The sequence below is a fragment of the Dreissena polymorpha genome, chromosome 9 (assembly GCF_020536995.1).
Source record: "Dreissena polymorpha isolate Duluth1 chromosome 9, UMN_Dpol_1.0, whole genome shotgun sequence".
In the NCBI taxonomy this organism is placed as follows: domain Eukaryota; kingdom Metazoa; phylum Mollusca; class Bivalvia; order Myida; family Dreissenidae; genus Dreissena; species Dreissena polymorpha.
In genome coordinates this window covers 28,507,192-28,523,011 of record NC_068363.1, presented here as the reverse complement: position 1 = coordinate 28,523,011, position 15,820 = coordinate 28,507,192, and the positions used below count along the sequence as shown (strand labels likewise).

General features: G+C 34.7%; 2 protein-coding genes across 7 annotated transcripts in view; one reads left to right on the top strand and one right to left on the bottom strand.

The window, feature by feature from the left end:
- Positions 1-15,820, bottom strand: part of LOC127843883 (streptococcal hemagglutinin-like) — a 449,139-nt gene that overhangs the window by 169,082 nt on the left and 264,237 nt on the right. For 2 of the 6 annotated variants that reach the window (XM_052373774.1, XM_052373775.1), the window contains exon 1: positions 10,007-10,273. The exons of the other annotated variants lie outside the window; for them this stretch is intronic. The gene's annotated coding sequence lies outside the window, so the exon portion shown is untranslated. Of the gene's footprint in view, positions 1-10,006; positions 10,274-15,820 lie in introns of those variants that run through there. 6 annotated transcript variants of the gene reach the window in all.
- LOC127843886 (ankyrin repeat domain-containing protein 27-like) overlaps positions 1-15,820 on the top strand; it is a 300,768-nt gene that overhangs the window by 246,061 nt on the left and 38,887 nt on the right. The gene's annotated exons all lie outside the window — the stretch shown is intronic.

Below are 15,820 nucleotides of genomic sequence, written 5' to 3'. Positions count from 1 at the left end.
AGGTCACAGTGACCTGAAGCAGTAAAATGGTTTCCGGGTGAAAACTCGAGATCTTCTTTTTTAAATTTCAATTTAAATAATTATTTTTTTAAATAACCAATCATACTCAAACTTTTTCACACAATGGCTGCCACAACAACTGACAGCCCATTTGGGGGGGGGGGGGGCAAACGTGTTTTATAAACAGCCCTTGTTTAACAGGGTTATATTGTATGTCTGATTTTCAGAAACTGTCATTGGAATAAAGATTCGTTTTTTTTTAACGTTTATATCATCAATTAAGCTTCGACTAAATTTTCTTTTTCATAAGGTCGCTTCCGCAGGCTTGGATTTAAACATCACGGGGAAAGATTGCCATTTATTTATACGTCCACAAGGCTATGAAACAATGGTATGAGTAATTTATCAAACATATCATTATACAAACTAATTGATATTAAAGCTTCAGAAATTTAAATAAGACTGCGCAATTCATACGCACTTGTTTTTCAAAATCAACCCCACTTTTTCAAATATCAGCTTTATCACGCGAGCTTCAAGCATGACTGTGTGACATTGAGACACCAAACAGCTTGTGCACGGACCTTGAGACATGTAACATGCAAGTATTGCGTTGTGATTTTTAACTTAGTGTCTTATTGTTATGAAAGTAACTCGAGATAACATAACATATTAATTCAAAGAGCCACTAAAGCAATCACTTGCACACGATATCAACTGTAAGCTGACAGTATTTACAACATAGTTCGATCACACATACTCGATAATTGGCTAAACATAGAAATAACATTTAAATGGCCGATTTAAGTATTGACCGTGCATATAATTACCACCGTTACTTTGATAGACACTCCAATCATCAAACATGAGAAAAAGAGCTACTAACATTGCAATTAAAGTTTCTCAAATGATTCTTAAACTTCCATCATTGCCACAATAACATGAATGAAAAGTGCATTTGGTTAAAATACCGCGCTGACTCCAACTTAAGCGATATTTCTATACTATCTATACATATTGAGATTTCAAAAGTATCAAGTGCCCATCGCCACAAACCTATTTATAGAATATAACCACATGCATGCTGAAGTCGACCATTCATGGTGTAATGATTTATAGGATAATGTAGTGTGACGTTACCTCCCGGGGTTTACATTTTTCTTTGTAAGTGACTCTTGTCTTAGACATCACATTTTCTTTAACATAATTCAAATAACCGACCGGTTGATATTGTCTATATAAGTTCATCAAATGGCAAGAAGTTTAATATAACGAATAGTATAGTACTTTAATATTGTTTGAAAGTTCGAAAGATCGCATACCGAAAAATATTTTAGTTAATTTTAGTTGAGTATATTGCGTTGGTCTTTATGAAACATAAATTTGTAAAATCTAGCATTACCCCTTCGGAATGATTTAGGACGTTTAATAGATTCAAGTATTTCAATGAAGCGGTATGCCTGCACACTTCAACCTCTATATGAGACTTGTATATTCATAATGTTATGCCTTCAATGGCAAGTAAGTGATGTACGAAGCACATACGTATCTAAACGATCTTATCCTGTTACACTTCACTTAGCGAGTGCTTTCTTCTATGAAACAACCTGCTTGGTTAAAAGAGTGCTTTTGTACGATAGGAAATGTATACTTAGTATTGTTACACAGATTGAAACTTTCCCAACTAGATGTAATGCAAAGTATTTGTATTTGACTTAGAAGTATAGTTAAGGCAAACGTGTTAGCTTGTATATCACATACATATGCTAAAAAGCGCATACATAATTGAATGCATAGGCAATTTATATAGTCATATTTCGATGCTTTGAAGGCTCTGTGTAAACAATCAATTCCTGTTTGCCTATTGAATTGTCTTAGACATTCATGTTGGCCTAAATTACTGCCGTATTTAACTTACTGAAATTCACACTATCGTTATGAAAAATGCATCTTTTAATTCTCAGGAAAGGGAATGTGTAAACTTTTGTCATAACTTGTACGAAAAACTATAAGTTGTAACGATTTCGTGCAATCAAAGAGTTGATTTTCACAGTTTTATCAACTTGACATGTCGACGATATCAAGGCTAAGTACATCTCAACTTGACTCATACCCTTATTATATGGCACGTAACTAGGTTAATCAAACAGGCAACCGATGGAAGTTCAGCATGTACAAAGTTTCTACCGGGGGATAACTCTTGTTTTTGGCAGAAGGGGCAGTACGATGTAAATACCATTCATATGAAATAACCCATATGAATATATATACTTCCTACGCACTTTGACCCGCAATGAAGTCAGCGCAAAAGGCAACAAAAAGAAAATCTGCGTGCACTAGGTTGGTACGAAAGAGGTCATCCTAGGTGAATGTCATTTAAAATCAAAAACGCACGACTATGTTCGCCCCCCCTCCCTAAAGCCAATGCTTATTAAAACCCAGGCCCGACACGGGTTGAGCCTTGCAGGCACCCAAAATGAGGGTTACTTGCAATCGGTCGCTACCAGGGGATTGCTTCAATTTGTACATACAGCGCCATTAAACATACATAGCAATTCACAAGGAAAACCCCACACGGCATATATGTACGTCTCCATGAGACTAACTTAGATTAACACCTTGTCCATAACTATGTCAAAAGGTAGGGTGTATGTGTAAACCACGTTGGAGATCAAAGGCAAACTTTCATATTAATTATTCTGTTCATGCTTTGTCTACTAGCACAATCCAGTTTAGTACGTTTGTTAATGTTATTGTAAAATATATGTATATCCCATTCACAAAAACAAACATTTGATATAGAGGATCAATCCATACAAAACTTCCAAACAGGTCAATGTGTAAGTGTATCCAAACAAGTAAAACACGTGTATTGATTTGTAAAAAGATTAAAAAATGCAATAGGTTGTGATATACAAAGTGCACATATAGTTGACTTTAAGTATTTTAATGTAAGTTATATTAGTTAGGTGTTGTAAAATTCAGCAAGTGCGCGTGACAATTAATTCGATTTAGTCAAAGCAGCCCTGGTGTATTGAATATGTTGTCTATGAATATGACTAGCGATCGGAAACGGACGCTTGAATGTTTAAATTAGCCTTAGGCTTTCAATGCATTCGAGCTCAAACAAATACGTTTAAATTGAACGATTTTGCTTGTTTTACTTTTTACGTACAATGCAAACGTTCCAAATCTTTGCTGATTAATAAAAGTTGTTCAATGGTTATTTTTGCCCCCCCCCCCCAGAACAACATACATTTTTATTCTGTTTCTTTGGTACATGGCAATGATCAAAATTTTGATCTTATAGATCATCGTGTGCGTGTGCTTATTTTTGGAAAATACTCGTAGCTCCGTAGTTGTTGCATACGCTTAAGGACAAATCTGAACTTGATGTTCGTGATTGTGTTAACAACAATTTATGTATTGATGATGGTTAAACGTCACAGTCGTATGTAGAAAGGGTAAAGAGTTTGTTTAAAATGCCTCACATTTGTAAACTTAAAATCACATACAGCTGAACAGGTAGGTATCCAGAAATTTTCAGGTGCTAAAGCAGTTTCTTGGAAAAGGTATCAAGTCTACTGACATTGGTAGACACATTTGTAGAGAACTGACGTGTTCAACTTAGGTAAGTGTAAGTTGGTACATAATTTCATGAAAATATATCTTCCTTTTTTTAAAAATCAAATCATCCAATAACCAGACATGGGATTGGTACTTCAGTATACAACGTTATTGATCAAACAGCATTTTAATACAAAATTTGTTTTGCTTGAAAACGTATTTTTGAGTCTATGGTTACTTGTGATAAATCTTGGGACGACTCCATTGACCCTGATATTGACTTAAGGTTTTTAACTTGGAGGAACTCACTGGATGACCTTAGTATGATTACAATACCCATACTCTATTTGGAGTTTTTTACAAGCTGTTTGAAACGCCTGTAGTTACTATTATTATTTATTGTAGACAGCTGATCCCACAGTAGCGTTTTTAGTAGGCATATGTGAAGGTTTTAAAATGTGTAAGGTTTGTATTAGGGAAGTCGAAACTGGTCCCTATCAGCGGCGGACTAAACATTCCTTTACGATGCTGTTTTGGAAATAAAATTAGCAGATACTGTCACTCATGAGTCTCGTGACTCTGTTTCAAAACTTACCTTTTATAATAAAAGTAGAAACAACTTTTTTTAAATATTTAATCATCGGTGTAAATATAGTAAAGTGATTGAGGGTCCCATATTTTGTGAAGAAATTGTGATTGATACACCAGAGTTTTTCCCCCTTGTGAATCAAGATTATGACATCGAGGTTGGCACTGAAGCAACAATTTTTCCTTTAAATGTTCTATAAACTTTAAAGTTAAATAAACCTTTGTATATGTTCTCTTGTTGGATTGGTTTAGTGGCTAAGATAAATGTTATCAAACATGTGTCTGTTTCCTATCAAAGAAAGTTGTCCTGCAACAGATGGCATATTTGCGAGTGGAGCAAGTTAGTTCTATACAATGAGGAGGCTGATTTTTGTTTATATTGAGACAACTGCTATAGGAAGTTGATGGTATGGAAATGGAACATATAAAGAACAATTAACTAGTAGACAAAGGCATGTTCATTATGTAATGGAACCCTGTGTTAAGTGATGGTTTATTAAGAGAAGGTTTGGGCAAAAGTGACCTCTCTGGTAGAGGGAAAAATCGTAATATACATCCTAGTAAACATCTTGTTTAAAAAGCTGATTCTTAGTCAGTGTCACCACAGTGTACAACGCTTGGGTAGACAATTTACAGAGGATGCAATGCAAGCAAATAGTTATTGCTTGCTTTATTGTCAACGGGTTATTTTATGCATGGTTAACTATGGCAAGCGAAGTGCACATTAATGTCTTAAACCACGGTTTTACAGTTAACTATATAGTTACGAGACTTTGAACCCGTTTTCACATTAATTCCTTGAACGCGGGTCCAAAACTTTGAACCGCGGTTCAAAGTGTGTCTAAAAATAGATACAAATCTGTTATCTGAGACAACCAATCAGCGCAGCTTAAACCACAATTTGAAGGTAAATACCGCGACTTCATTGGTCATCTCTAAACTATAGGGTTAAGAGAATTTGAACTGCGATTCAAAGTCTTAAACTGGGGTTAATAAGCGCAGAATGCACATTAATTATCAAACTGTTCAATTCACAGTAAAATCAATTTTTTGACACACTATGCTTACAAAGGTGACGATAAACCAAAATTTAGTGCAATAGAACCTAATTTAAATGGGTTTTATGCGGTGCGAGTGTTCACAAAACACCGGTTGACCTTAAAAATGGCATGGGGTGATGATGGGCAACAATTAACAATCTCGTCGAATAACATTTCTCGAGATTTTATTAGTTCTCTCTTAACTATAGGGTAAAGAGACTTTACACTGCGGTTGAAAGTCTTAAACTGCGCTTCAAAGTCTTAAACTGGGGTTAAGACGCGCGGAATGCACATTAATTATATAACAGTTAACTATAGGTTTACGATAGTTTGAACCCGAGTTTAAAGTTCCTTGTGCACATTTATTCCTTAAAACCGAGCTCAAGAGTTTGAACCGCGGCTCAAAGTGTGTCTAAAAATAGATACAAATCTCTTATCTACATAATTCAGAGACAACCAATTAGCGGAGCTTAAACCACAATTAGAAGGCAAATGTCACGATGTCATTGGTCGTTTTTAACTATATAGTTAAGAGACTAAGAGTCTTGAACTTTCAAAGTCTTGAACCCGGGTTTAAGGAATTAATGTGCAAACGGTACTTTGAACCCGGGTTTAAAGTCTCTTAACTATATAGTTAACTGTTAAACCGTGGTTTCAGACAATTGTGTGCACTTCGCTTGTCAAAGTTAACAATATTATGTACATCATGCAAGAAGCTTAGGGGACAGTTCGAATGTACAAAATATTACTGGTGTATATCTCGTTTGCAATGCGTGCATTACGAAACACATTTTAAAGACCGGATTATTAAAACACACGTTTGTAGTATGTTTTATATTTAATGATACTTTTTAATTTACGTGTACTTTTGCGCCGTTTCACTTGACATTTTTTCTTCAACTGTCCGTAAACGTAATACTTAATATATGCTTGACTTACGAGCTCATTTTATGGTAACGGAACTTTGTTTAATAACAGCATGTCAGTGAATTAATTTCAAAGCAAAACCTGGGTAATATCCATATCCTAATACGTGCGTGCAAATATTGTGTATAAATAAAATATTAAAAATGCGTTTATTTACAAAGTCTGTCCATTTCGTGTTTTTAGGGCTTTGGCGTGGAACTCGTTTGTTTTGAAACTATTTAAAACCAAAATACATTTTTAAGCTTAGGTCAGAGAAGTATTTCAAACTGTGACATTGTTTCTTTAAAGCATTATGAAACAGAATATCAAGATTATGTGCAAGCTAAGTTTAAAACTAAATTTGAATGTATGTATACGCATGATTTACCAATGCAATGCATACCGTTACTGTTAAGATTAACTGAAACAAATTAAAAGGTATGTATTATTATATTAATACCAATTGCCATGAACCTGAATATATATTTAAATGAAAAATATTCATATTGAAATTATAAAGAATGCAAACGATGCTTATATCCTTGTTTTTGCACATGTTCTTATAATCGATATGCCCGAAAAAAAAGAGGAACCTTATAAAATATTAATGTGCAGTATGTGTTATGCATTAGTTCTAAAGCCTATAAATGTTAGGTATTCAGTACACGAACGCCATTATTTGCCGTCTATCTCAGGGTCGAAATAAAGATACACATTTTTTTTAAATAATGTATATTAATCTTAACAACGTCATTGAGTACAAACTCTACTGAACACGTTCACAATATAACTACAATTCATGCTTTCATTTATGATGTCTTGGAAACGTCTCAATCTCCCAGCGGAGTTGTCATCGCTTACATGAATTTAATACAACCGTAATTCAAAATATTGTCAAAGTTTATGTAAATCATTGAGTGGTTTTATTAATAAGAATATTCTGAATTATTAGACTTCTTATAAATATTTTCAAAATCCATGTAAGAATAGTATATAAAAATTATAAAATGATATTCTCACGTTGCTCATTTGTCATGGATGATTGCCTATAGTTATTATGAACATTATACTATGCGTAGGTTATGTATGCATAATTATTTCCATTATCATAGCCATTATTATGAATATCGTGTGATAGTTTACATCACACTATTGATGAGATGTATCAATTTAACGAAATCAATAAAATGTTATTTATTCATTTTAAATCTTTTTATTGATAAGTAAACAATCTCGAAATAATTTCTCACGACGAGAAAGTATAATATTATTAATAAAGTCGAGTTTTGTCAACGTCAAAACGACATTATTATTAGAAAACCGAATGTGGAAAAGTTTCTCTGAAATAAAACATGGTATCTGATTCACGAACAGTTAACGAATTGTAGCATACTTGTTTTCCAAACCGGACATAATTTTTCTGTAAGCCTCAATTTAACTTTCACTTTCCTTTAATTATTTAAGTGCATGCAAAAATCTGGATCTAAGCATAATAAGAAGTAGTAGTAGTAGTAGTAGTTGTATTAGTAGTAGTAGTAGTAGTAGTAAAAGTAGTAGTCGTAGTCGTAGTAGTAGTAGTAGTAGTAGTAGTAGTAGTAGTAGTAGTAGTAGTAGTAGTAGTAGTAGTAGTAGTAGTAGTAGTAGTAGTAGTAGTAGTAGTAGTAGTAGTAGTAGTAGAGTAGTTGTAGTATAAGTAGTAGTAGTGTAGTGTAGTAGTAGTAGTAGTAGTGTAGTGTCGTAGTAGTCAGTAGTCGTAGTGTCGTCGTCGTCGTAGTCGTAGTAGTCGTCGTCGTAGTGAAGTAGTAGAAGTAGTAGTCGTAGTAGTCTGTCGTCGTAGGTCTCGTCGTAGTAGTCCTAGTAGCAGCAGCAGCAGCAGCAGCAGTAGTAATAGTAGTAGTATAGTAGTAGTAGTAGTAGTAGTAGTAGAAGTAGTAGTCGTAGTCGTAGTAGTAGTTAGTAGTAGTAGAGTCGTCGTCGTCGTAGTGTAGTAGTTGTAGTTCGTAGTCGTGTCGTCGTGTAGTCGTGTCGTAGTTGTAGTCGTGTAGTAGTCGCCGTTATGTAAAGTAATAGTGTAGTTTGTAGTAGAGAAGTAGCAGAAGATAATGAGTAAATACGGAAACAAAATATGACAATTACCAAAGAATTTAAAACGGTAATGGAAAGCCGTGTATAGGCGTACATGATATTGTTCTAGAAGGAAGTTTGGCACATCGCAAACTTGTGTACGTAAGCGCGTTAAAAGTAATATGTGTTAAACAAAAACGCCATTACAACCAACTCACAAAGCACGTGTTAACAATTAAATGACTAATATATTAATGTATATGAACAGTCTTTGCATATTGTTTAAGGTTGAACGATCAAGAAGCAATAGCGATTTATTACGTATAAGAAATAAAACACTTTAATTATAGGTTCAAAATTAATGAAAAGCGCTACTATTGCTGAAAACCGTTTGAGCAATAACGACCGTTTTGGCGGAACACAGACGGTGACCTTACAGGATTTACTGAACTATTGCCCTGAGTTTAAATTTCGTGCGCGAATCATTCATCCCTTAATAGTGTTAAAATATTCAAATACACGTTTGAGACACACAATGGAAGGTGTGCAGTATATTAAAAGCCAGTGTAGAGTACAAGAACATGAACTCTTTAATATGTATTATAAGAGTATTGAATGTGTTTATTGTTTGTATAGTCTGTTTCTCATGTGCAACATAACTCGGCAATGACATGTTTAAAAGGAATGTCTAGTACAAGACAACTCCCGTGCCGAGTGTTAATATATTAATTACCTTTTGTGCATATGTGCATATTCATCGAATTGACGAAAATATTATAAACTTTTATATTTGCATATTTTGGAGTATTCCCCGATTTTAATTGAAGGAAATCTGCCAATTGTTCACAATATGATCAAAAACACCACAAGGCTTTGCTAGAACATAACTATGAATGTAGTGTTCGGAAATACATTTTGTCATTCATAACATTTCTGAGTTTCATTAAATAAAAACATCAGGACTGTTTTCACAAACTTTAAAGGTCAAGTGTCACCTTTTTTTCTAACAACAACACGTCGGGGTCATTCGGCGCCAACAGTGACAGCACTTAGATCAATAAATTAAACATTAAGCCAATCTGTTTAAACACTGACAAATCCACTCGCAAATAAATATTATCTACACTATTCATCATTTGAGAGGGTTGTTAACAATTTGCTTTATTGTAGACCGTGTTTAAATTGATGCGAATATTGAAAAAACGGATGCATTTTCAGGAAGAAAACTCTTATAACATTCGCTTTTCATGCAAACACGTGTTAACAATATGCGATTGTGTCACACTTGGTATTCATATGCATTTCTTAAATTATGCTTTGATTCAAATAAAGATACTTTTAGCTTATCCGAGATAGCTAATACTACTAACCACAAGATCCTTCATACTGAAGCGTGCATTAAGTAATTACTTGATTAATAGATTCTATTTTAAAGTGTATACAAGTATAACTATACATTATTAATAAAGTAATCTAACACTAGCAAACACGAAACTTGAACTATGATTTGAAATTCGACTTATAAGGTGCAGACATTTAACAACCAATATACCTTTAAACTACACTGACATGTAGCAAAAACAATGCATTCATTTCTGCAAAGAACAAAACAATACCCGAAGTATCGCATAGTGTTTCATACTTGGTATATCCCAACTGCAAACGACACTCTATAAATGTTAACTAGACACTAATTAAAAGAATGCGAGCCTTTTAGCCATGTAGTTACACACCGATATATAGCACATTCAAAGTGTTCATTCAGGCTCATCGACTGAATTCATTCACAAGAACTGTTTACTGTTTTGATAAATATTATTAAAAGAATAAAACAAACTCACATATATTTTCGAACTCCCGCACCGCCGACGATTTCTTGACGGCAATACTACGCACTCTCCTCTGTGTAATAACTTCAAACTGGTTTAATGTGAACAGAATGAAATACTGATGAACTGTATATAGCACACTAAAAACTGTAGTAACTTAAATTTCCGCCTGTGGTGTAAGAAGGGCTGTCAATCAAAATCGTATATGCTTACTACAGAGTCAGACATGTAGCTATTACTAAAATTAAACTGGTGGTGTCACACCTTTAATTTCAACAGTACTTATTATGAAGTAAATTTAGTTAAACTACATCGTCCATTTGCCAAGATACGAAGAAGTATTGATCGAGTGACCGCTCGCTAATATCCATCGAAGCTCACACTAATGCCATTAATAGTTTATGTTATTTTAGATGTGAGTCGGTTTTTCATCCCGGACATATGTTAATTGTCATTGAAACGTTAATGTGTTGAATTTTCTTTGCTGCTGTGAAATGCGTTAATGTTTCCTGTATCAATTGTTACATAATAGTCACTTTCAACAAAAATAACTTTGTCTCTGCCGAACCGTTCTGCTGAGATCACATTTTAAGTATAGAAATAACAGTGCTTCCCTATACAAAAAAATTGAATTCGTTTTAATTCCGCGTTAAATGTCAAAACACTGCAAAATAGCTATATTCTATGTTTCGTGCATTTTAGTTGTATATTATACTGTTTTAATTATAGGCGATATTAACAACTTATAATATAAACCATACTAGATTGCATGTGCTTCTTGTACAAGTCATGGCCCAACACAGCGTCGTTTACATATCGCAAAGTAATTCTTAATGTAACAGTATATCTTAGTTTTTACTTATGTTCCACATTGTAAAAACCTTAGAACCAATATTGCGCAAATTAACAGAGCTGTGCACTTTATTGACGAATTTGGGACAGCCCTCGTGGTGCATATACAGCAACCATATTAAAGGAGCGATTGTATTATAATGCATTGAGCGCGTTACAAGGGTGTATATCCGTTTTTACAGCGCAATTTAGTCGTTTTGCAATAATACTTTTTACACGGTTTGCTCACAAAGTTAAACATTTAAGTACTAGCATTTTATCACGTGCTTGTTTCGGTTCCTTTACATAAAAGGCAAGGTGTTTTTAAATCACATATATGTTTTAAATAATTGATATCGATATATGTCCATGCTATATGCCTGTTTGTAAAAGCCACACACCTTGAAATGAAATGAATGGCATAGTAAATTTGAGTATAAATAACAAACATATTTTATTTAAGCCACTTAGAATTTATTAGGTGGTTACAAGGTAGAAATCCGTCTCTTTTGCGCTTTTAAAATTAAAAAAAAATCGCGTTTGTCCAAATGGGCGTATACGTCTAAAAATTATACTTTCGGTTTTAAAATCGGGATCGTATGAAAAATAATAAATTACTTGCTAACTAGGCTATACATTTAATATTATCTATCTCAATTAGAATATATCTGGTGGTTACAAGGTAGAAATCCGTCTTTTTTGCGCTTTAAAACTTAAAAATGCTCGCGTTTGTCGAAATGGACGTATAAGTATAGCAATCCTACTTTCGGTTTTAAAATTAGAAAAAAAGAAAACTAACTTTCTAACTAGGCGATAGATTTAATGACAATTTTGCACACTTTCAAATAACATCTATATGTATTTATTAACATGTACTTCATTTCAAGGTGTGTGGCTTTAACGATCATGTCATGTTTGCCTAGTACATATCTTAGATGAATTTGGTCAATATTACTGCCGTATTTATGTTACTGAAATGTAAAGTAATGTTTTGAAAAATGCATCTATGAATTATCATGAAAGGCAAGCATGTTAACACTTTAATTCTTTACTGATAAGAAACTTTCTGATCAGTTTCGTGAAATCAACGAGTTGTTCTTAACAGTTGAAACAACTTGACATGTGGACGATATCAAGTCTAAGTACATCGCAACCTGACTCTTTTTTTGTCAGATAGGGGGTCATCCGTTTACAAAGTAATTGGAAAATAGCATACATGGAATCTATAGACATCCTTCTTAACCAATTCAATTACAACCCCGCCCGACATAAGGTCAGCGCTACACACAGCCAAAAGATAATATGCGTGCACTAGGTCGGTACCGGAAGATACCTCTTGTTTGTAAGAAAGGGGTCATTATTACGGGCCTGTATGTATTTCAGCCTTACAGGCGAAGAATGGGAGGTATGTATGTACCACGTCGCTACCGGGTTATATTTTGTTTTTTCAGGAAGGAGCAAAGCCAATTGCATACCCATTAAATGGAAATAGCACACGGCATAATGTAAGTGTCTCTGATGCCCACCCTTATTCAAACCAAGATAAGCATGCTCGTCAGCTCGATTGATGGCCAACGTGAGGTCCCCGTGCACTATGTCGCTTCATGAGGTAAACTCCAGTATTTAGAAAGTGGTCATTACAGGTACCTATCCATTCTCTCGAAAAACGCACATGACATATGTGTACGTTCCCACGACGCTAAGCCTAAAGAAAACCCTAGCCCCAAACTAAGTAAGCCCGAAAAACAGCCAGCGGGAGGTCGACACCGTGGGGATAACTTTCGGTTGTCACAAACCAACCAATACAATTTCAAACCTATTAAACATTGGAAATATCCCTTATTCAAACCTCTGTCCGAAACAAAGTTTGTCCGAAAATCAGCCGACGGGAGGTCTGCGTTTACTAAGTCGCGAACGGGAAAAAGATGTTTTTTGACACGGGCCATTAATAGGTCAATCTCATTCACTGACAAAACTGAACATGTATGCATGCCCCTCTAATGTCAAACCTAAGTTCAACCCGGCCTGGAAATAGGTAAACCAGACATGTTGCCGGGGGGGAGTTGAATGCGCACTTGCTTGCTACTGAAGGATAGCTCCTAGATGTTCAAAAGGGGGTAATACAGGTACACACCCATTTACAAAGGATAGCGCAAACATCACACGTGTTATGTCCTACGAGGCCAACATTAATTTAAACCCCGGTCCGACACTAGTTCAGTGCGATCGGAAGCCGACGGGAGGTTTGCATGCACCAGTTTGCTACTGATGAGTAACTCTTGTTTTTGCAGTAAGGGGTCATAACATTTGCAAACCCATTGACTTAAAATGACTCTCTCGGCGCATGCGTACGTTCGCCTGCCTCCCTACCAAAGTGAACTATGCAGCCATAATAGAGTAATCATACAGGAAGTCCTTATCAATCATCTTGAAACGTGAAACAGTTAAAACGACCGTAGGATGAGGCATCAAGTATCGTGTTTGTTGTGAAAGTGTTGCATACCAAACCCATCAACTCGGCTGCTTGCGTTTATTTCAAGAAACACTCTCGGTATAGTTATCGATTGACATCGTAAATGACTTGATGCAACGCGTTAATCGTTTGGCAACTAAACAATACACTTGTTTCCTTTACATAACACAACTGTGTATTATATGTAGAGCTAAGAGTGGTATTTTGCTTGAAATAATAGTATGCAGTTTGTTCGGTATTGATTTGTTCAATGAGAGTAACACTGTTAACATTATATGTAGGGAATATACATTGTCAACATATATATTTGGTTTATCATCAACCCCAAACTCAACTCCTAGTATCATAATATCTTTCAAACCATATCATATTAATCATCCTCGTTTAAACTCGACTGTTGATATTAATCATTTTTGCTTTATTAGTACTAAAACTACAACTGGGACACACACACAATTAATTGCACAGTTCGTTGAATACAATTATTTGATCAGGATAATGTCAGCATATGAAATTAGAATTGTTAAGTGCTGTTTAAAGGCAGCACAAGCGCGTCGACATGTATGCGATTAAGTGATTGTAGTTATGTTGGGCGTTTTAATAAACATTGAATGTCGACTTCCCAGTTCAGTGCTTCAAAGTCCCAAACAAGAGATTGTTTCCGTTCAATGGACTAACCCGGCTGATTAGAGTATATAAGCACGTGATTATATCAAGTGACTTTATCAGCGCGATAAAGTCACTTGATATAATCACGTGCCGTCTTACTTTGTCAGTTGCACGTAAGCATTTATCAAATTTAGCGCTGTGCATCTACATATGAGTTTTATATTCATCTTCATATAAGTTTTTCGAACCCGTCAGTATAAATCTCAACATTATTATGGGACCTCGTACATTTATGTATAAATACATGTTACTTGATTTATACGAAACAAATAATAGTCGTATAGACTGTTACACAAATAACACATACACAACAAAGACAGGTGGTAGAAGAAAAGTCTTTTGATTTAATGTTTAAATAAGTTAATATGCATTTCAAATCACGAAGCTGTCAAAGATATCGCAAATAATGCGACACTTTGAAGCAACGGAATAACATAATTTTGGATAGCGTGCGAGGCCTGTAATGATCATCATCTTCCTTTTATTTGTCAAAACACTACAAAATTACTCACAATTTGCTAAGAATCACTTTTTATTTTCACATTATCTTCACTTTTGGATTACGTTCATTTTAAATTGTTATTTTGCAGGTTTTGATATTAGATTGTGTGTTTTTGGTTTGATTTGTATGTATAAATTTATCATTGATGCGTGACGCTGGCTGAATCTAGCTAGGGTTGAACTTCAAATTACACATACTATAAAAAGTGATCCTTAGCCAATTTTGAATAGCATATGTTTATATAAATGTAAATTTAGCTTACCGAAGTGCAATTTTCATGATCAGGATTGAGACGTATTCACGTTTACGAAATCACACTTTATACTCAGTGCACATTGTTGTTTCTCCATTAGTCAAACATAGCAGCAATCGTAGTATATTTCCTGCTTAATTCTATTTTTTCAAGAAGAAATATGTTTACCTTGACGACCATTCTGAGAGAACTGATGCTTTCATGAAGCTGTAATTTCTTGCTTCATGCTGGATGTATGCGCAGATAAACGATATTTAGTTAATCATAGTCTGCCTTTAAACCCATTGCATGCTGGGAAATTTGTCGTCTGCTAAAATGTCGTCTGCTGAATTTCTAAAATTATCATTTTTTTCCATTTTTTTCAAAGAATACTCTCAAAATAGCAAACAGTTTGGATCCTGATGAGACGCCACGTTCTGTGGCGTCTCATCTGGATCCAAACTGTTTGCAAAGGCCTTCAAAATTCGGTTCCAGCACTGAAAGAGTTAAAAAAAATCAAAATAAACAATACACATTCAAGGAATTTGCAATCGGCCTGAAGACGGTCATTGTGATCATTTATTGATGATTTTTAGGCAATAGTGCCATGTCTTTCATGTGTTGTTTAAAATAGCCTAAAGTATAAGTTAGTGTGTACCGTATAAATGTGATAGGGTTCCACTTGTCCGCTGTTATATTTTGCTTGACGTTATTTTGTTCTCTCCTCTTATTAGCTGTTGTTTATGCCCCCGGTAGGATAATATATAGCAGTCTCACTTTTCGTACGTCCGTCTGTCTGTACGTCCGGCATTCCGTTTCCGGAGTTTCTTGACTAAACGCTTACAGAAATTTACATGATTTTCAGGTATTTGCCTTGTTTTAGATATGTGAGTCTTCCTTCATAACTAATAGTTTAAGTTAATCAATTGATTTTTAATGAAGTTGCGTGTCTTGGACTAAGCTTGTTTTTTAAATTAACCTTTTCCGGACTTTTTGTCCTAAGTGCTTTTAGATACTAACCTTATTTGTGGTGTGCGATTCTACACACATGACTTACAGATCAGGTTATAGTTTCGGCCCGATTCATTTTTGTAACTAAGTTACGGGCCTTTAAATTAA